The sequence below is a fragment of the Paroedura picta genome, chromosome 6 (assembly GCF_049243985.1).
Source record: "Paroedura picta isolate Pp20150507F chromosome 6, Ppicta_v3.0, whole genome shotgun sequence".
In the NCBI taxonomy this organism is placed as follows: domain Eukaryota; kingdom Metazoa; phylum Chordata; class Lepidosauria; order Squamata; family Gekkonidae; genus Paroedura; species Paroedura picta.
The window spans coordinates 127,473,134-127,493,278 of NC_135374.1; positions in this window are offsets into that span (position 1 = coordinate 127,473,134).

Consider the following 20,145-nt stretch of genomic DNA (forward strand, 5'->3'; position numbering starts at 1 on the left):
TAGTCTCTGTCGTACAGTGGCACTTCCTCGCCCACGAAAAGTTGCAAGATCAACGCTTTTCAACGGTGTGTGTGTGTGCGCGCTAAGTGTCATCAACATCTGACTTACGGCGACGCAGTGGATCAAATGACCTCCAACACATCCTATCCTTAACAGCCTTGCTCAGGGTCTTGCAAACTGGGAGCTCTCATGGCGTCCTTCAGCTAGTCAATCCATCTTTGCCTTCTGCCTTCAACTTTTCCTAGCATTATAGCCTTTCCCAGGGAGTATTGTCTCCTCCTAATATGGCCAAACTACGATATCCTCATTTGGTCATTTTAGTGCCTAGGGAAAGATTACACTTCATTTGGTCTCAAATCCAATTATTTCTTTTCTTTGACAGTACACAGTATCTGTAGAACTCTCTTTCAACAACACATTTCAAAGGAATTGACTTTCTCCCTCTCATCTTTCTTCCTTGTCCAACTCTCATAGACGTATGTAGTAATGGAGAACACTACACTAGGGGCCTTTTTGCACGGGGATCTTTGTTGCAAATTGGTCACTGAATGGAAAATCGCCATTTAAAATAGTGGAATTTGTTGTTATGCATACCTGCCTTTGTAGTGGAATCAGTTGCGTTTTTTAGCGTTTCCCACAGGCTTCCGGTCTCGGCAGAAATCGCTAGAAAGGAAGCGCTATTGCCAAGCTCGTCCCGCCCCTGGCCGTCAAGCAGCCAATGGGCAGCCGTTAGCATGCTCCCAAACAGCCCCTTTCCCTTTAAGGAAGGTTTTTTTTTTAAAAAAAAACAGACCCATTGTAACGAATCTAGGTAGATTCGTTGCAACGGAGAGACCCATCCAGCTGCCTGGGGTGTTTGAGCTGTCGTTTGATCGATTGATCGTTAACACGCTGCCTCAGAGTGAAAAAAAAAAATCCCCCCCCCCTCTCACGGGCCCGATTTTCGGCTGAATGGAATGTGTGAGATGTGTGTGCTTAGTGACTGAAGGGGAGGGACTGAAGCCGGGAAGCCTCTGTTTGAGCTGTCATTTGATCGTGGCCACGCTGCCTCCGAGTGGAAAAAAAAATCCCCCCTCCCCCCTCCCCCACGGGCGCGATTTTCAGCCGAAACAGTGTGAAAAATAAAGGGAAAATACATCAGCAAACGGACTTCTGCGGGCTTCTTGTGCTTAGTGACTGTAAACAGCTCTGAGGAGGGACTGCAGCCTGGGAAGCCTCACTGGCTAAACGGAGGCTCGCTGGTGCGTTGATCTCCACTCGCTCGGGGAAAAAAAAATGGCGATCGCTTCGCCAGAAGTTTGGAGGACAGGCTCAGGAGGAGGGACTCTGAAGAAACCGCAACAATGTTAACGCACAGGTCTTTATCGCTATTGTTGCAGATTGGTTGCAGGAGTGTATCGCTTTCCGGAGGGTGAATCCACTTTTTGGGATTCCCCTGAAAGCCCTACAACGAAGCGCTTTTTGCTGGTCGGTTTCAGGAGTGTTGCAGATTGTCTACGACGTCGTGCGTTAAGGCAAATTAGTAGCGTTTTCAATTAGCAACCATTGTGCTATTTTGAAGCCGTGCAAAAAGCCCCTAGGAATCATCTTGACCTTGGTTACCAGCCACACAACCTTATATTTCAGAATCTTTCAGCGGTCTATCACCTATGGATTTCATTCACAGGTTCCAAGTCATCTGTCTATCTTGAGCCATGCCACTCTTTGAGGAACTGGGGGCCATGAAATATTGTGTGTGTGTGTGCGTGTGAGAGAGAGAGAGAATCATAGAATCATGGAAGGGGGCATCCAGGCCATCTAATCCAACCCCCTTCTCCATTCAGGATCAGCTGAAAGCATCCAGGATAAGTGTATGGCCTCTGCTTGAAGATCGCCAGTGAGGGGGAGCTCTCCACTTCCTTAGGCAGCCTATTCCACTGCTGAACTACTCTGGGTGTGAATTTCTTTTGCTTATTATAGAGAGGTATCCTGATGGATTAGACCAGTTGTCCTTCGAGTCCAGCATCCTGTTTCTCAAAGTGGCCAAGCAAGTGACCTGGACAGCTATCAAGGTTGTCCTTGATGTGGTCTCCTAGTACTGGTGTTTGTAGAATCATAGAGTTGGGAGGGACCTCCAGGGTCATCCAACCCCCTGCACAAGAAACTCACAACTACCTGCTCAACCATGGTGACCCCAATTTCATGCCCAAGTGGTCTAGTATTTCCCTTTCTATGCCCTTTTCCACATTTTGTGAACTTCAGGTTTAGCCAAGTTCCCCTCCTCAACTGACAGAAAGAGTTCTGCCTTTATTCCACCCATCCAGCTGGCCCTACCAACAAAACTGATTTATCAGTGGATGGACATAATTTTCATGTACAATTCCTAGAGATATCAGTGTGAAAAACACACTGAAACTCTCCCAAACTTCTGAGACCCACTGGAATGAGTGAAAATTCACCTTCATTCCAATTCATCTTGAGGAAGAGAAATCTCCAGAGGAGCATACTCAAAGTCATGTTGTGCCTACACTGAAGAACAAAACATGTGTAATTATTAGCTGTTCTGCCAGGCCTGTGCTTAAGGCCAAATAACTAACATCTGATCTCACACGCCTCTCTGCCTGCATCTGCCAAACTATATTCCTGAGGGAGGTCTATATGACAAGAAGAAGAAGAAGAAGAAGAAGAAGAAGAAGAAGAAGAAGAAGAAGAAGAAGAAGAAGAAGAAGAAGAAGAAGAAGAAGAAGAAGGGGAATGCTGTAGACATAGTTTCTCTGGAATTCAGTAAAGCTTTTGATAAAGTTCCACATGATAATCTTATTGACAAGCTGGTAAAATTCAGTATGGATCCTAATTCTGTCAGGTTGATCAGAAACTGGTTAACAGATTGCACCCAGAGGGTACTTGTTAATGGTTCAGCATCCTCTTGGAGAAGAGTGACAAGTGGAGTACCCCAGGGATCTCTCCTTGGGCCTGTGTTGTTCAACATATTTATAAATGATTTGGATGAGGGATTAGAAGGAGTATTTATTAAATTTGCAGATGATACTAAACTGGGAGGGGTAGCAAACACAACTGAAGACAGCAACAGAATACAGGATGATCTTGATAGGCTCGAGAAGTGGGCTAAACTGAATAAAATGAAGTTCAATAGGAACAAATGTAAAGTTCTGCATTTAGGTAGGAAAAACCGAATACACCAATATAAGATGGGGGAGACTTGTCTTGGTAGTAGTATATGTGAAAAGGATCTAGGAGTCTTAGTAGACCATACATTGAACATGAGTCAGTAGTGTGACTAAAAAGGCAGATGGGATTTTGGGCTGTATCAGAGTATCGCATCCAGATCACAGGAAGTCATGGTACCACTTTGCTCTGCTCTGGTTCAGCTTCACTTGGAGTCCTGTGTTCAGTTTTGGGCACCACAGTTGAAGAGGGATGTTGACAAATTGGAACGTGTCCAGAGGAGGGCAACAAAGATTGTGAGAGGTTTGGAGACCAAGACGTATGAGGAAAGGTTGGGGGAGCTTGGTCTGTTAAGCCTAGAGAAGAGACAACTGAGAAGCGATCTGATAACCAAAGGTTGCCACATAGAGGATGGAGCAGAGTTATTCTCTCTTGCCCCGGAGGGGCAGACCAGAACCAATGGGATGAAATTAATTCAAAAGAAATTCCATCTAAACATCTGGAAGAAGTTACTGACAGTTAGAGCGGTTTCTTAGTGGAACAGGCTTCCTCAGGACGTGGTGGGTTCTCCATCTTTGGAGATTTTAAAACAGAGGCTGGATAGCCATCTGATGGAGAGGCTGATTCTGTGAAGGCAAAGGAGTGGCAGGTTAGAGTAGATGAACGATTGGGATGTGAGTGTCCTGCATAGTGCAGGGGGTTGGACTAGATGACCCAGGAGGTCCCTTCCAACTCTATGATTCTGTGATTCTAAGAAGAAGAATAGAAGCCAAGACTTGGACTTGCCTCATTCAGGCACTTGCTTAAGTGTGGTTCATGTCCAAGTGTAATGAATGTCCAAAGAACTGAAATCAAAATAGCTCCTTGATATGCATGAACATCTGCCAATTCATCTCAGTTCCTGTTCACCAGCTGCAAACAGAGACATAATTTTCTGCAATTAGTTTGACAGCACATCAGACAGTTTGTGGGTGTTCAACAGGCTCTTTCACCTTACTAACCATACAGTACAGCACAATTGGCGTTTTGTGCATGCCCCTTCTCATGCAGCCTAGCTGAGTTTTCCTGTCCCACCATCCTTGCTGCCTGGCTGCTTTGCTCACTGACAAATCCTGTATGTCCATCATCACTAAAGAAAGTGTTTCAATAAAACCCTCCCCTTCAATGTTTTCCTACAGAGACCTTTGTGATGCTATTGGCTGCCAATTAGTAGGGACTGTTGGGGTATTTGCACATGCTCAGTTGAGGGGGGGGGGAAGAGACCTGTTCTCAGCTGCTCAGCACGACTGGAGGATCTGCTCCCATCTGATCACCATTTTGAACAGGATAAGCTCGACCATCCAAAGCAGGGGTAGTCAAACTGCGGCCCTCCAGATGTCCATGGACTACAATTCCCAGGAGCCCCTGCCAGCATTTGCTGGTTGAAAAAGGCTGCTCTAAGAAGTCCCCATTATTTTATACTATAGAGCTGTTGGGTTACCAGGTCCACCCAGCCACCAGCAGGAGATTGGTGTGTGTGTGTGTATGTGTGTCGAATTGCCAGGTCCAGGTTGGGAAACTGCTGAACATTTGGGGTGGAGCTGGGAAGGACAGGGAATGGAGAACAATACCCCAGAATACAAAGCATTGTTCATGGGAATTAATCACTGGAGATGAGCTGTAATTCCAGGGGTTCCCCAGGTCCCACCCAGAGACTGGCATCCCTATAGAGCTAGGATATCGATTTATGCTTATTCTCATTGCCCCACCTCTAAACTCTTCTAAAACCTGGCAGCCCTAGAACCCTCCCTCAGTGACTTGTGTGGCCCTGATATATGGCTTTTTTGATCCACATTGGGAAGCCATAGAGCAGGGGTAGTCAAACTGCGGCTCTCCAGATGTCCATGGACTACAATTCCCAGGAGCCCCCTGCCAGCATTCGCTGGCAGGGGCTCCTGGGAATTGTAGTCCATGGACATCTGGAGAGCCGCAGTTTGACTACCCCTGATCCAAAGTGTTTGCAGGGTGGTTCTCGGCTGCAACACAGCTTTGTGGCACGTTGGAAAGCCATTCCCTGATGTCCATTCCCTGTTGCCGTCCCCTCCCATGCTCTTCCTCTTCTGTTCTTCCCATTGTCAAAAGCTCCTTCAAACGGAGACAGAGTCCTTTTCGTTTTGTAATTTTGGGAAATGCCAAGGACACTGAGCATGCTAAACAAACACCGGACATTTGTTCTTCTAATCCACAGACGCTCTTTGTTTGCCCACCCTTTTTTTACTTCCCTGCCTGACCTCTAATGGAACCTTAACTGAACAAAAGACGGGGTAGGACAAATAAGAGCACACCGACGCTTTGGACCAAGCAATCGAGACAAGCCACCAATGAGATCACCATCTCCAGAGGCGTTTCCTCTCCTTCGGAGACAGGGGTCCGAGGAGAGTCCCCGAGCCGGGCAGTAGGTGGCCGCTCTCCCCAGAATCAATTGGCCATTGAAAACCAGGGGAAGGTTGTGCTTTTGACAATCCATGCTTATAAAAAGGCCAGTGAGGGTGGGGGTGGGGGTGTGGTAGAGTGTGAAGAGTGTGGAAGAGTGTCAAGATAAAAGGTGGCAGGATACAGCCACTAGGAAGTCAGAGGCGTCTCCTGCTTTGACAATCACTAAGCCAAGTCCCTGGGAATGAGCTCCGAATCAATCAGAAGGCGGCAAGGCAACAAATGTGGACTGCATTCACTTCCGGCCTTACTGATGTTGCCTTTCGTGAACGCCTCACCGGCATGAGTGTTGCCTGTGTCTGCTCAGCCACCTGTCACCAAATTATCTTTTTTTTTTAGAGAGAGAGAGAGAGAGAGAGAGAGAGAACAAGTGTGAATGCATTTAATTCATTTTGCCAAAGCAACTTTATTTAGAAAGCTGTTTACCTTTCTGCAAAGCCTCATTACCCATAAAAACAAAGAATGAAGTTGATTAATGCGCTCTAAGTGTGATGTTCAAATTGTAATTTTCATATACGCAAATGGATGCTTCGGCAGAATTTTGTTTGATAATTTACAGAGTTAGCACCGTCCAAACCACTAATCAGTTTCTTTTTATGGTGACAGCTGTGGGAGATCCTTTTGGCATGCTAATTTTCATCAGCGCCTTCGTGTGGAGAGGACTGGAGGCCGCTTCCCAGAGCAATCCGGGCTGGGAGAAGTCACTCCCTAGCCTGCACAGTTGCTGTCCTACATCTTGGAAGGCTCTCCAGCAACCCAAGAAAGCCGAGGGAGCCCAGAAGCATGGGGAGGATGGCCATCAGGAGCAGGCTGGTGCCCGCATGCCCCAAGATGGGCTGCTGCCAGGGCCTGAGGCTTCGGGTGGGGGCCGCTATCACAAACCCCCTACCTGTTGCAGAGACCTCCTGCACCCTGCCCGTATGCTGCCCCTTTCCCGCCAAGCACTCCACCACCCATGCTCAAAGCTTCTCAGCATGGATGGGTAAGTGCATGCAGGTGGCACATGGTGGCAACACCCCTGGTGAATGCAATGAAGGGAGCTGTGAGAGCAGATGGGGGTGGGGAGCTTGTGAGGAAGGGGATACAGAGAGGAAGATGAGTGGACAGGGAGGCAAGGGCAGAAGGGGCACCTGGGAACCGCCTTTTCAGGGCCTCCTGAAACCGGAAACTGGCACCTCATGAGCAATGGCATGAGCAAAGTGGTCTGCTTCTGAACCACATCTGTACTCAACTGGGCATCCTTGTCCTCCTCAAGGAGAAGGAGGCAAGCAGTCCCTGAGCCTAGATGATAATCCAGCAAAGGCTAAGGGTTATTCCAACAAAGGCCTTCAGTTCTCCTGGAAGAATGCAGAGATAGAAGCCCCATCCCTCCAGGAATAGTTCATCAGTTCTTAATGATGCAACACCTGATTTTAGTGGCAAGTGCATTAATAGGGTTGGGGTTTTCAAGGCTTGGTATGACTTCAGAGCTCACTTGAGTGCTGCAGTAGGCTCCAGAATAGAGATGTTCAGGGTCCAAGTGTGCTGATAGGGCTTTATCCTAGGGTGAAAAAGACTCCTGGGGCTCCTTTGGTAGATCAAAAAGGTTCCTGCAGTTGTCTCAACTGCCTCCTTCTAAGATTGTGGTGTCAGGAGCTCATCCACCTCATCTGGATCTTCGTTACTGCTGCTTGAAGAAGAGTCCATATTTTTTTCCCCATGACCTTCCTTCATTTCTCCTCATATTGGTTTGGAAGGACAACACACTCCCTCCATGAAAATGGTTCTGTAGGATTAGAGGAAATGCCCATCCTTAAGACTCTGACCCCATGGGAGATAGGAAATGAAGATACAGAGGGAGATCCATTGGGGAAACCAGCTTCCCCACACTGAGAGAATTGTCCTCTTCAGCAGAAGTAGGTGGGAATGTTTCACTGGGAACAAATCCATACTCATGGCTCAAAGAGACAGGATGTTCTGTCTGTAAAATATGGCTTTCAGTTTCAGCTTGCTTCAAGGGTGGTCAGGAGAAGGAGGGCTATGTTGTTTGCTTTGGTAGGCAACTTCCTGCCAATCTCCTGTGTCCACCCCCCAACCACCCTACTGGGCAACAGAAGAAAAAACGGGGAGAGAAAAATGGCGTCTATGGGCATTGCATTGTCACTTCTCACTGTGTACATTTTCAGAGTCAACAGACACCATTTGGGTAAATCCTGCCTTCCCCAGTCTCACGTTGGGGCTGCACAAGGAAAGGGCTGGCACTTCAGCCACAGCTCAGTTTTCCTGGAGAGACCAGGCTCCCTGCTTTGCTATTAACTCTTGGGGTTCTCTCCTGAGTTCCTACTGAGTATGGGACATGATCCGGCCAAAGAAGTTGTTGAGCAGAGAGTGACCGACATAGAACGCCAACAGGACCTAGCTAATCACCCATCTTTCATTATCATTGAACCCAGTAGATACTCATCTTTCCCTATGACATATCTGGCCAAGCTTGAAGTACCTAGTCATAGGAGGGCCTTCACTTTGGCACGGTGTGATGCCTTCCCTTCGGCGGTATTAGAAGGAAGATATAGGAAAATACCCTATACCAAAAGGAAATGCACCTGTGGCTCTGGACATGTAGAAACCATGGGACATGTTCTCTTTCAATGTCGATTCTATAATGAGATTCGAACTAGTCTAATTCTTCCGCTGCTAGGCAGATTCCCAGGGCGCTTGGGAGAATTTTACATTTCTCTGCTGCTTGCAGATATAGAAAATAACACAACTTATAGAGTTGCCAAGTTCTGCACAGCAGCGATCAAAATTCGTAATAGAATGGTCTGTTTTAAGTGAACTGGACAGCTGTGTTTATCTACCTTATTCTATTTTCTATTGTTATCTTTTAAGATGTTTTAATTCCTGGTTTTTATGGATGTTTCTCTATCATCATGCTGGTCTATGACTGTAATAAAACTAACTAACTATTGTTATTTTAAAAGAGCAAAGTTACATGCTTTAAAATGCACAGCTTTTCCCCCCTAAAATGCTGCACTGAAACTGACTGGAGGATGAAGGGTTAAACATGCTCTCCCTCCCCTGCATGCCCCTGAGGCAAAATGAGGATGCACAAACCTAGAATTTGCATTGGATGGCTTGATGACATCAGTGATTTTCATTTCATTTGTCCGAGTTCTCCGCTTGCGTAAGGCAGACCATCTCTCAGAGCGACACCCTCAAATGGGCCCTCCCCAAGACTGACCCACCCCAGGAGATGGTGGGAACAGGACATAGAAGAAACTAATGCATTTTAGCTGATGAAGGTCAATATGTTCTTAATTTGTTTTTAAATTGCTAAATATTTAAGGTATCATCGTGATCATCATCATTATTATTAATTTGATTTCTATCCTGCCCCTCACTTAGTGCCCCAGGGCGTCTAACAAACATAGTTAAAATACAGCCTAACATACATTAAGAACATGACACAATGATAGATTGATCTACAATATAAAGAGTCCATAATGAATGGATAGCTGAAGTGAGTTGGGTTTTTCCACCGTATCTTTCTATTACTGTGCTGGGTGGATTATGTCATGTTTTTATGTTTGGGAGTTTTAATGGGGTTTTTACGAGGATTTTATACAGACACTTGTAATCTTCCATGAGCCATCTGGGAGTGCCATGTAATAAATTGAAATAAAAATAAAAATAAAAATAAAAATAAAAATAAAAATAAAAATAAAAATAAAAATAAAAATAAAAATAAAAATAAAAATAAAAATAAAAATAAAAATAAAAATAAAAATAAAAATAAAAATAAAAATAAAAATAAAAATAAAAATAAAAATAAAAAAAATGTTGGATTAATAAACCTCCAATTACCAAATGGCCCTGATGGTCATTAGCTCAGTCCTTCTCAGAGGTATTCCTTGGTGTAACAGTGAAAAATAGAGGAGTAAGTGTAGGCGGAGGCCCATGATTACCGGATTGTATCCGGGTTGGCCTCAACCAAAGGCTTGGCAGAAGAGCCCGGTTTTGCAGGCTTTGCGGACCTGCGAGAGCTCCAACAGGGCTCTGATCTCACCTGGGTCCTCCTTCCACCAGGCTGGGGCCAAGACAAAACAGGGCCAAGGCCAATCATACTTTTTTACTGATTTTAATGATGTCAACCACCACGAGGAGGTACATCCCAGGAGAGGCAGCACATAAATATAATTCATGGTTCAAAATGAGGGGCAATTGGTCCCATTCATGTGTATTCAGGGTTACAGCTTGATAACTTATAATGCTAGACTCTGCCATGGGAGCGAGGGTTTCCCCTTTCCTCATTTCCATTGATGAAAAGGCAGCACGTGTAACAATGCTCCATATGATAGGAAGCAGGGAAGGCAAGTGGATTAATGCGCTGGCCTATCACAGATGAAGGCTGTCAGATGTAATGCCGTTGTGCTCTGGCGCGGTCTACCGACTCGCTTCAGTTTCTCGGATCGCATATTTGCAGCAGGCCAGATACGGTGTTTATTTCTGTTAATTTGGAATCTTCATGCATGGGTGCCGGCATTAATGCCTGATGCCAGCATAAATGCTAAGGAACCAATCCAGAATTCTAAATATGTGAATGTTCTGCCTTTCTGCATAGGTATGAGGGAATTAGATTAATGCTGTGTTGTGTAAAGGAATGCTTTCAAGAAAGAAAGAAAGAAAGAAAGAAAGAAAGAAAGAAAGAAAGAAAGAAAGAAAGAAAGAAAGAAAGAAAGAAAGAAAGAAAGAAAGAAAGAAAGAAAGAAAGAAAGAAAGAAAGAAAGAAATCATAGAATTATAGAGTTGGAAGGGTCCTCCAGGGTCATCTAGTCCAACTCCCTGAACGATGCAGGAACTCACAACTACCTTTCTACCCTCAGTGTCACCAATTTCATGCCCATTGATCTCTCACCACACCAAAAATCTCCAGAATCCAGCTGGGCACATACATTCACATACATTCCTCTTCCTCCTCTCCCTTCTTTCCATTTGGAGGATTATTCAATGCAGAAAATTAATGTACAAATATCTACTCCCCCCCCCTACACAGTATTAATTTAAAAAATAGGAGGACCATGCCACAATAAGTTGCTGGGAGTTCTATAACAGCATTTCCAATCCTCACCTAAAATCAGACCTGATAGTAGTGAGAGAAAGTCCCACAAGTTGCCACTGATTTTTGGTGACCACATGTAGGGTTTCCAATGCAAGAGGTGAACAGAGGCGGTTTGCCATGACAGGGGGTTTAAAAATGTGTGCAGGAAATCTCAAGAGATTTAACTGAATTCAAATTAGAAATTACCTCAAATAAAGCCCACAGTGGGAAGAATATAATATATATATATCTGTAAACCGCTCCTGCAAAGTGGTAGAAATAAAAGGGTAAGGGCTAAAGGGGAGGAGAAAGGGAGGGCCCTGTCTGGGATAAAAACTCGGAGGGCCCAATCAGGAGCCGCTGAGCCTTCCGAATGTCAATCCAGGGCCAAGCGGCCAATTGGGAGCCATGCCAATTGGGAGCCAGGGAGTCGCCATGCAGGAGAAGGAGCCCTTCTGTCCTCTGCCCGGCTTCTCCTTGCCCTAGGGAAAGGAGCAGGGACGCCGCGTTGAAGACGCCGCTCTTTTCCCACCCTGTGTGTCTTTCCGCTGCGGGGGTGGGGGTAGTAGAAGAAGAGTTGGTTCTTATATGCCGCTTTTCCCTACCCGAAGGAGGCTCAAAGCGCGATCGCTGGCTCTCAGAGCTGACGATTGCACTCCCGCCCGCCTGGGACGGCCTGTGGCCTGGGAGGGGGGTAACATTCTAGGGGGGCCCTTCCCAGCCACGCTGCCAATGCTGCCAGGGCCACTAGGAATGGCTAGCACCCGCTGCATTTTTTGTACAGCGGGCTTAATTTCTAGTATATATATATAATATCTGTTAAAATTGGATACTGAATCTGAACAGGTAAAAATCTGTCTGGTGAAGTAGATACAAAATTTTGCAGAAGAAAACCCATGATGTATGGGAGCAGCAATTTACAAGATGCCAACTTTTGAGAGAAAATTGGTACGTTATCTATTGCCTAAAGATATAAGCAAAATGTCCAGTCAATTTGATGGTAGCTGTTAGAGATGTTATGATTCTTATTTTATTTTATTTATTTATTTATTTATTTTATTTTATTTCTATACCGCCCTTCCATAGGGCTCAGGGCAGTTTACATACAACATCATAGGGGGATACATGGAACAAGTCAACATACAACATAGTCAATATACAACAATAACAACCCAACAGAGGTTCTAAACAACTTCAGTGGTCCCAACAATAACAACATACAAGCTAAACCCGCTAGAGAGGTCAGGAGACAGCGTGCACCACACAAGGGACGGAAAAAGTATTTTGGGGAGAACCCTTGCACACCTGGTGAAGAGGGCTTTAAACTAGACACAAAGGGGGAGCGAGATGTAAATTCAGGACTTGGTGTGATGGCAAGATCTGAACATGAGAAGATCTCAAATCTACAGGGAATGTTACATAAGCAGGAAACTATTAGCTTACAAGGAAGTTCAAAGACCAAAAACATTAGGCACACAAAGGATGGACTACGATGTCTCTACACCAATGCACAGAGTATGGGAAACAAGCAGGAGGATCTAGTAGTCGTAATAGAGGAAGGGGGGTATGACCTAATAGGAATCACAGAAACTTGGTGGGATAATACTCACAATTGGAATACTAAAATTGAGGGGTACAATCTATTCAGAAGGGACAGACAAGAAAAGAAGGGGGGAGGTGTAGCAATATATGTTAGGAATCTTTATACTTGTGAAGAAATACAGGTACCCGAGCATGAAAGTTCAGTTGAGTGTATTTGGTTCCACATGATATTCTTGTTGACAAGTTGGTATAATGCGGTATGGATCCTAATTTATAAATGATTTGGATGAAGGATTAGAGGGGATACTTATTAAATTTGCAGACGATACTAAACTGAGGGGGGTAGCAAACACAATGGAAGACAGAATCAGAATACAGGATGATCTTGATAGGCTCGAGAAGTGGGCTAAACTGAATAAAATGAAGTTCAATAGGGACAAATGTAAAGTTCTGCATTTAGGTAGGAAAAACCAAATACACCAATATAAGATGGGGGAGACTTGTCTTGGCAGGAGCATGTGCGAAAAGGATCTAGGAGTCTTAGTAGACCATACATTGAACATGAGTCAACAGTGTGACTCAGTGTCTATGAAGGCAAATGGGATTTTGGGCTCTATCAAACGGAGTATCGTGTCCAGATCACGGGAGGTGATACTACCGCTTTACTCTGCTCTGGTTTGGCCTCACTTGGAGTACTGTGTTCAGTTTTGGTCACCCCAATTGAAGAGGAATATTGACAAACTAGAATGTGTCCAGAGGAGGGCAACAAAGATGGTGAGGGGTTTGGAGACCAATACATATGAAGAAAGGTTGGGGGAGCTTCGTCTGTTTAGCCTAGAGAGGAGACAACTGAGAGGGGATCTGATAATCATCTTCAAGTATTTAAAAAGGGTGCCATATGGAAGATGGAGCAAAATTGTTCTCTCTTGCCCTAGAGGGGCAGACCAGAACCAATGGGATGAAATTAATTCAAAAGAAATTCCATCTAAACATCCGGAAGAAGTTCCTGACAGCTAGAGCGGTTTCTCAGTGGAACAGGCTTCCTCGGGAGGTGGTGGGTTCTCCATCTTTGGAAATTTTTAAACAGAGGCTAGATAGCCATCTGACGGAGAGGCTGATTCTGTGAAGGCTCAAGGGGGTGGCAGGTTACAGTAGATGAGCGATTGGGATGTGAGTGTCCTGCATAGTTCAGGGGGTTGGACTAGATGAGCCATGAGGTCAGGGGGTCATGAGGTCATGATTCTATGAATGAATGAATGAATGAATGAATGAATGAATGAATGAATGAATGAATGAATGAACAAGCTGAAAAGTACCTGAATTAATCTTGATTGAGGCACTTTCTGGCCGAATCTGGTCCAAATTGACAAGTTCCATAATCACAACCTCAATGAGGCTGGGAAAGCTTGCCCTACTTGAGGCTACGGTGGTTACAGAATGACATATCTGCATAGTCTCTCCTTTGAATTCTTTGTCCACTCCAGCATAGCATGTCAAGGCTGAAGGATCCAGTGCCAACTTCTCTCTGCCATGCCATTTCTTTAGTGTGTAAAGGATTGTGTGTATGTGTGTGTGTGTCCATGTGTGAGAAAGCATTTATGCAATCCTCTAACTTCATCCTGCAGTGGTGCATTCTAAGACAAGCTGACAGCCACTACGGCGAGGCAGAAGCCTTTTTCTACAAGCTGCCTAATTAAGAGTAACATTGAAATCGGGGCTTCTTCAACTTAAGTCTCTTTGATTGGGATTCCTGCATCTGTAGCTCTCTCCCTTTACCTTTCCTGTCACACTTCATTTGTGATTTACCTCTCATAGTGTTTTCTTTGGCTTTTGTGTTTCAATTTCATCCAAGCTGCGTTTTGGAACAGCCTCCACACCTCCAGTACATCAGGCCATCTTGTTATCTTCTTTATGCTCCGGGGCCGAGCAATGACACACCTAAGCATTCACAGATGAGTTGATCTGGCATTTCATTGGCCTTCAATAAGAGATTTTGCATAAGCAGTGCACAATTGTCACCGTTTGGTAGTCAGCCTGGATAGAAATATTATCCGTGTGCTGGTTGTCCGTTACCTTCATGACAAAATGTGCCATTCTGAAAGTTCTGTTTTATTCTGTTTTACACACTGCGTTCTCAGACCTGTTGTTCTGGTTTACTCATAGATTTCTCAAGGGGTCTAGTCCTTGTTGAGAGCCTAAGAAAGGCACATTTAGATTAAACATTGAGCATATTTTGCAGCAAAATAAAATTTAAGGAAATTTGGATTCAGTGGCAAAGAATGCCAAACGCATCACAAGTGGAATGTAGGTTACCAGCAGGGTTCTCCCATGGGGTGCTTGGGGAAGCTGGGGAGATGCCTTTCCTGGCATCTTCTAAATCAGGGGTAGTCAACCTGTGGTCCTCCAGATGTTCATGGACTACAATTCCTATGAGCCCCTGCCAGCAAATGCTGGCAGGGGCTCACGGGAATTGTAGTCCATGAACATCCGGAGGACCACAGGTTGACTACCCCTGTTCTAAATGCTTTCTGAAAGGGGGCAAGGGCAGATGAGGCCTTTCCCAACAGGGCTTCTGGTTGGGCACTGGAGATTTGATTGACTGTGCAGGTTTTTAGAAATGTTGCTTTGGCAGCAGCTGCTGCCACAGCACAAAGATCTTTACTGACTGACTTAAGATAAGCTGTGGCAGCCATACCTCCTATGGCAGCCATTTTGTGGCAGCCATTGTCCAGTGATGCCTGAAGGTTCAAAAAGGTTGGGCACCAATGACTTGCAGCATGGCCTGTTCGATGCACTCTGTAAAAGTGATTCATGCAAATATACTCATATCTATATATCTGTCTGTCATCTGTCAATACTTGGTTTGTACTAGGGTATATGAAGGATCAGTCTTCTCCCATTCCTCCTTGGGAACTATGATCACTGGGGGAGGAACTCTTCCTTGGCCCTCTTGACTGTCCCAGCAGAATACTGTCCCACAAGAGAAGGCTTTTCTGTGGCATCCCCACCATTATAAAACCATCACCCCACCCCCACTTTCAATATTTTGGAGACAGCTGACGGTGTTTTAATTAGATGGCATTTGATTCAGTTACTAGCAGTCTTAAATTTAAAATTGGGGGCATTTTTGTATGTTGTACATTTTATTCTATGTGTTTTCTCTACATTGTAAGCTGCCTTGGGCTCCATAAGGAAGAAAGTAGACTAAAAATGTTTTAAACAAATAAATGATCAAGAAATACATTAGTGTTGGCTCATCGGTCCAGATTCTCCTTGCACATGGAACTGCCTCCCTGACATTTTTCAATCGCATACAAACATATACATATTTCAATGATACGGAAGGGGGGAGAGAGAGAGAGAGAGAGAGAGAGAGAGAGAGAGAGAGAGAGAGAGAGAGAGAGAGAGAGAGAGAGAGTTTCTATCAAACAAATTATGTTCATTAGGTATTTGGAAGTTTACATCAGTTTGGTGGCTCTCTTCAGACTTGGCAAATAATAATAATGATGATAATCATAATAATAGTAATAATAGTAATAATAATCCATTGTATATACCACCCTCCTGGCAAGCCAGCTCAGGGCAATGTACAACAATAGACAGTAATAATAATATGAGCTAAAATTGTTATTATTATTATTATTATTATTATTATTATTATTATTATTATTATTATTATTTAATTTTTAGACCGCCCTTCTCCCAATAGGTCTCAGGGTGGTTTACAACATAAATAGTTAAAACACAATAAAATCCCCATAAAAACCCCAATTAAAAGTTACATATAACATATAGCGGCGGTGGTTAATAACCTTTTAAAACTATTTAAAACCATATTTATAACTAGCAGGAGCATCAGGTTTAGGCATTATTTCTAGCGGAATCCCCATTCAATGGGTCCATGTCCAGGTTAAGATGTTTTTGTGGGACGGGTTCTTATAGGGGGGCATATTTGATGCTACATGGTCACTGGCCCCAACCAAAAGCTTGGTGGAAGGGCTCCATTTTAAGGATTCTGAGAAACTGTGCCAGCTCTGTCAGGGGCCGGTTTGTTCTCATTATTTCTTATATTATTTATTCATTTATTTATTAAATTTATAGCCCACCTTCCTCCGAAGATTCAAGGCAGGTTACATAAAATATAAATTCCATAAAATCCCATAAGACTCCCAAAGCACCAAGATGGCCAGGTCCCTCCGACCTCCCACAGTCATCTAACAAGGGGTTCGCTAAAGGATGTAGGGCAGAGCCTGGGGAGGGGGGGGGGCATTGCTCTTGCTGGCCTGGCCTCAAAACCTGGTGGAAGAACTCCGTTTTGCAGGCCTTGCTGATCTTTGTCAGCTCCATCAGGGCCCTCAGCTGTCCTGGGAGCTCCTTCCACCAGGTCGGGGCCAGGATCAAAAAAGATGAAAGATGAGGGGTTGTTATTGATAATAGATATTAAGCAAATATTCACATTCAGATGGGTATGAAGTTGTAGTGAATGAAGCGGCAGAATTTAGCAGAAACTGCATGTATATTTAGATTTTAGCCATGAGGACTATCAGGTTAATGTCTTATGCCTTACCCCCCAAAACAAAATGTTCAAAAGTTTGGGAGTGTTTTTAGATCCGACACCCAGTTCTGAAGGACGTAGACCTAGCAGAGTCATGGCTATAAAGATTCCCTGACCCGCAAGATATTCTAGGATAATGTAAGCAATTTAAAGCATGAGGAAATCCACCCTAATTATCTTTTCTAGCATAATTAGCCAAAGTTAAGTCCCATTGACCTCAAAGAGGAGAAAATTAAGCATATGCTTAACTCACCCAACACTGAAATCACAGAGGCTTAAAGATGGATCAAGTTAATGTAAAGCGTTCCCCACACTGTGGGGGGAAAATTCCATTTAGATTTATTTCCGCACGCTTGTAAAGCTTCCATTTATTTATCTTGGGAGGCTGCAGCCAAAAGAGGAGGCTTTTCAGGGAAGCTCCTAGATGCTTTCCAAAGCTCCTTCCTTTTCTGGAGTTCATCTGGGAAATGGGTTGGAAGCGTTTGTTCCCCTGCTGCCCGTCAGCCAGTCATGGGGAGAGGCCTCGCTTGGTGTGGCACGGACGTCACTTCCGTTTGGACCAACCAAAGTGGAGGCCAGACTTTCAGGGATCAGCCACCCCAACTCCCACCCCGGGACCCAGGAGCGAGGAACAGAGAAAACCCATTCCTCCACTCACCAGGCATGCAGTGGCCAGAGGAGGCAGCCTGGCAGGAGATGCAAACACACCAATCTGACTGACCGAGGGACATGGGGGAACGGCAAGCAATGGCACCAGTCAGCAAAGGGCCCAACCTCAACCATGCAAGGTCAGGAAAGGGGAAGCTGTCCCCCCACCCAGCCTTTCCAACGACCCCAAAGAGGAAGAAGAGCTAGCCTCATGACCAACAGCAAGGGTGACACTTCAAAGAGAGAGAGAGAGAGAGAGAGAGAGAGAGAGAGAGAGAGAGAGAGAGAGAGGACCAGACTGAGAGCTGAGGTGGAATCTAAGAACTTGCCGCAATTTGTTGTGCTCCACACAATCAAAGACTTTGAACATAACTTTGAACATAAATTTGCTAGCATGAGAAATTAGTGCAATGGTGCGGTAGTTTGAACATTCTTTGGCATTGCCCTTCTTCAGGATTGGAATGTAAACTGACCTTTTCCAATCCTGTGGCCATTGTTGAGTTTTCCAAATTTGCTGGCATATTAGAAGAAGAAGAAGAGTTGGTTCTTATATGCCGCTTTTCCCTACCCGAAGGAGGCTCAAAGCGGCTTACAGTCGCCTTCCCATTCCTCTCCCCACAACAGACACCCTGTGGGGTGAGTGAGGCTGAGAGAGCCCTGATATCACTGCTCGGTCAGAACAGTTTTATCAGTGCTGTGGCGAGCCCAAGGTCACCCAGATGGTTGCATGTGGGGGAGCGCAGAATCGAACCTGGCATGCCAGATTAGAAGTCCGCACTCCTAACCACTACACCAAACTGGCTCTCTCACCAAATTAGCACTTTTACTGCATCGTCTTTTAAGATTTTGAATAGTTCAATTGGAATGCTATCACCATCACTAGCTTTATTGTTGCTCAGACTTCCTAAGACTCATTTGACTTCACATTCCAGGATGTCTGGCTCCAGGTCAGTAACTACCCCATTGTGGTTATCAGGGATGTTAAGCTCGCTCTTCTTTAGTTCCTCTGTATAATTTTGCCACCTTTTCTTAATTTCTTCTGCTTCTGTGAGGTCCCTACCATTTTGGTCCGTTATCATACCCAGGATCTCTGGTCCTCCCCATTCTATTGTTTTCTTCTATTTGTTTGCACTGTTCATTTAAAAAGGCATTCTTATCTCTTCTAGCTTTTCTCTGGAATTCTGCATTCAATTGGGTGTATCTTTCTCTTTCTCCCTTGCCTTTCACTTCCCTTCTCTCCTTGACTATTTGTAAAGCTTCCTCAGATAGCCATTTTGATTTCTTGCATTTCTTTTTCTTTAGGATGGTTTTAGTTGCTACCTCTTGTACAATGTTGCGAACCTCCATCCATAGTTCTTCAGGCACTCTATCAGATCTAATTCCTTAAATCTATTTGTCACCTCTACTGTATATTCGTCAGGGATATGATTTAGTTCATACCTGAGTGGCCTAGTGCTTTTCCCTACTTTCTTCAATTTAAGACTAAATTTTGCAACAAGAAGCTGATAATCTGAACCACAATCAGCTCCTGGTCTTTTTTTTTACTGACTGTACAGAACTCCATCTTTGGCTGCAGAGCACATAGTCAATCTGATTTCTGTGTTGACCATCTGGTGATGTCTATGTGTAGAGTCATCTCTTGTCTTGTTGGAAAAGAGTGTTTGCTATGACCATTGTATTCTCCTGACAAAATTCTACCAGCCTGTGCCCTGCTTCATTTTGTACTCCAAGGCCAAGCTTGCCTGTTATCCCGGTTATCTTTTGGCTTCCTACTTTACCACTCCAATCCCCCATGATGATAAGCACATCATTTCTTGGTGTTGCTTCTAGAAGGTGTTGTAGGGCTTCATAGAACTGGTCAACCATCCAGCAGCAGTGGTTGGGGCATAGACCTGGATAACTGTGATGTTGAATGGTTTGCCTTGGATTCGAACTGAGATCATTCTTTCATTTGGAGGATTGTATCCCAAGACTGCTTTTCCTATTCTCTTATTGATTATGAAAGCTACTCCATTTCTTCTGCAAGATTCTTGACCACAGTAGTATACCTGATGGTCATCTGAATTAAATTCACCCATTCCTGTCCATTTTAGTTCACTGATTCCTAAAATGTCGATGTTCAGTCTTGTCATTTCTTGTCTAACCACGTCCAGCTTGTCTTGATTCATGGATCTGACGTTCCAGGTTCCTATGGAATAAAAGTCTTTACAGCATCGGACTGTCTTTTCACCTCCAGTTCCCTCCACAACTGAGTGTCCTTTCGGCTTTGGCCCAGTCGCGTCATTCATTCTGGAGCTACTTGTACTAGCCGTCTGCTCATCCCCAGTAGTATATTGGACACCTTCTGACCTGAGGGGCTCATCTTCTGGCGTCATATCGTTTTGCCTTTTGGAACTGTCCATTGGGTTTTCATGGCAAAGATACTGGAGTGGTTTGCCATTTCCTTCTCCAGTGGATCACCTTTTGTCAGAGCTCTCAGCTATGATCTGTCAATCTTGGGTGGCCCTGCACGGCATAGCTCATAGCTTCACTGAGCTATGCAAGCCCCTTTTCCATGGCAAGGCAGCGATCTAACAAACATAATTATATCTCCAGCATTACATAAATGCCATTACTTATTTTAGCCAGCTTGGTGTAGTGGTTAAGAGCCACTGAGCTGGTGAGTGGGGTTTGATTTCCCGCTCCT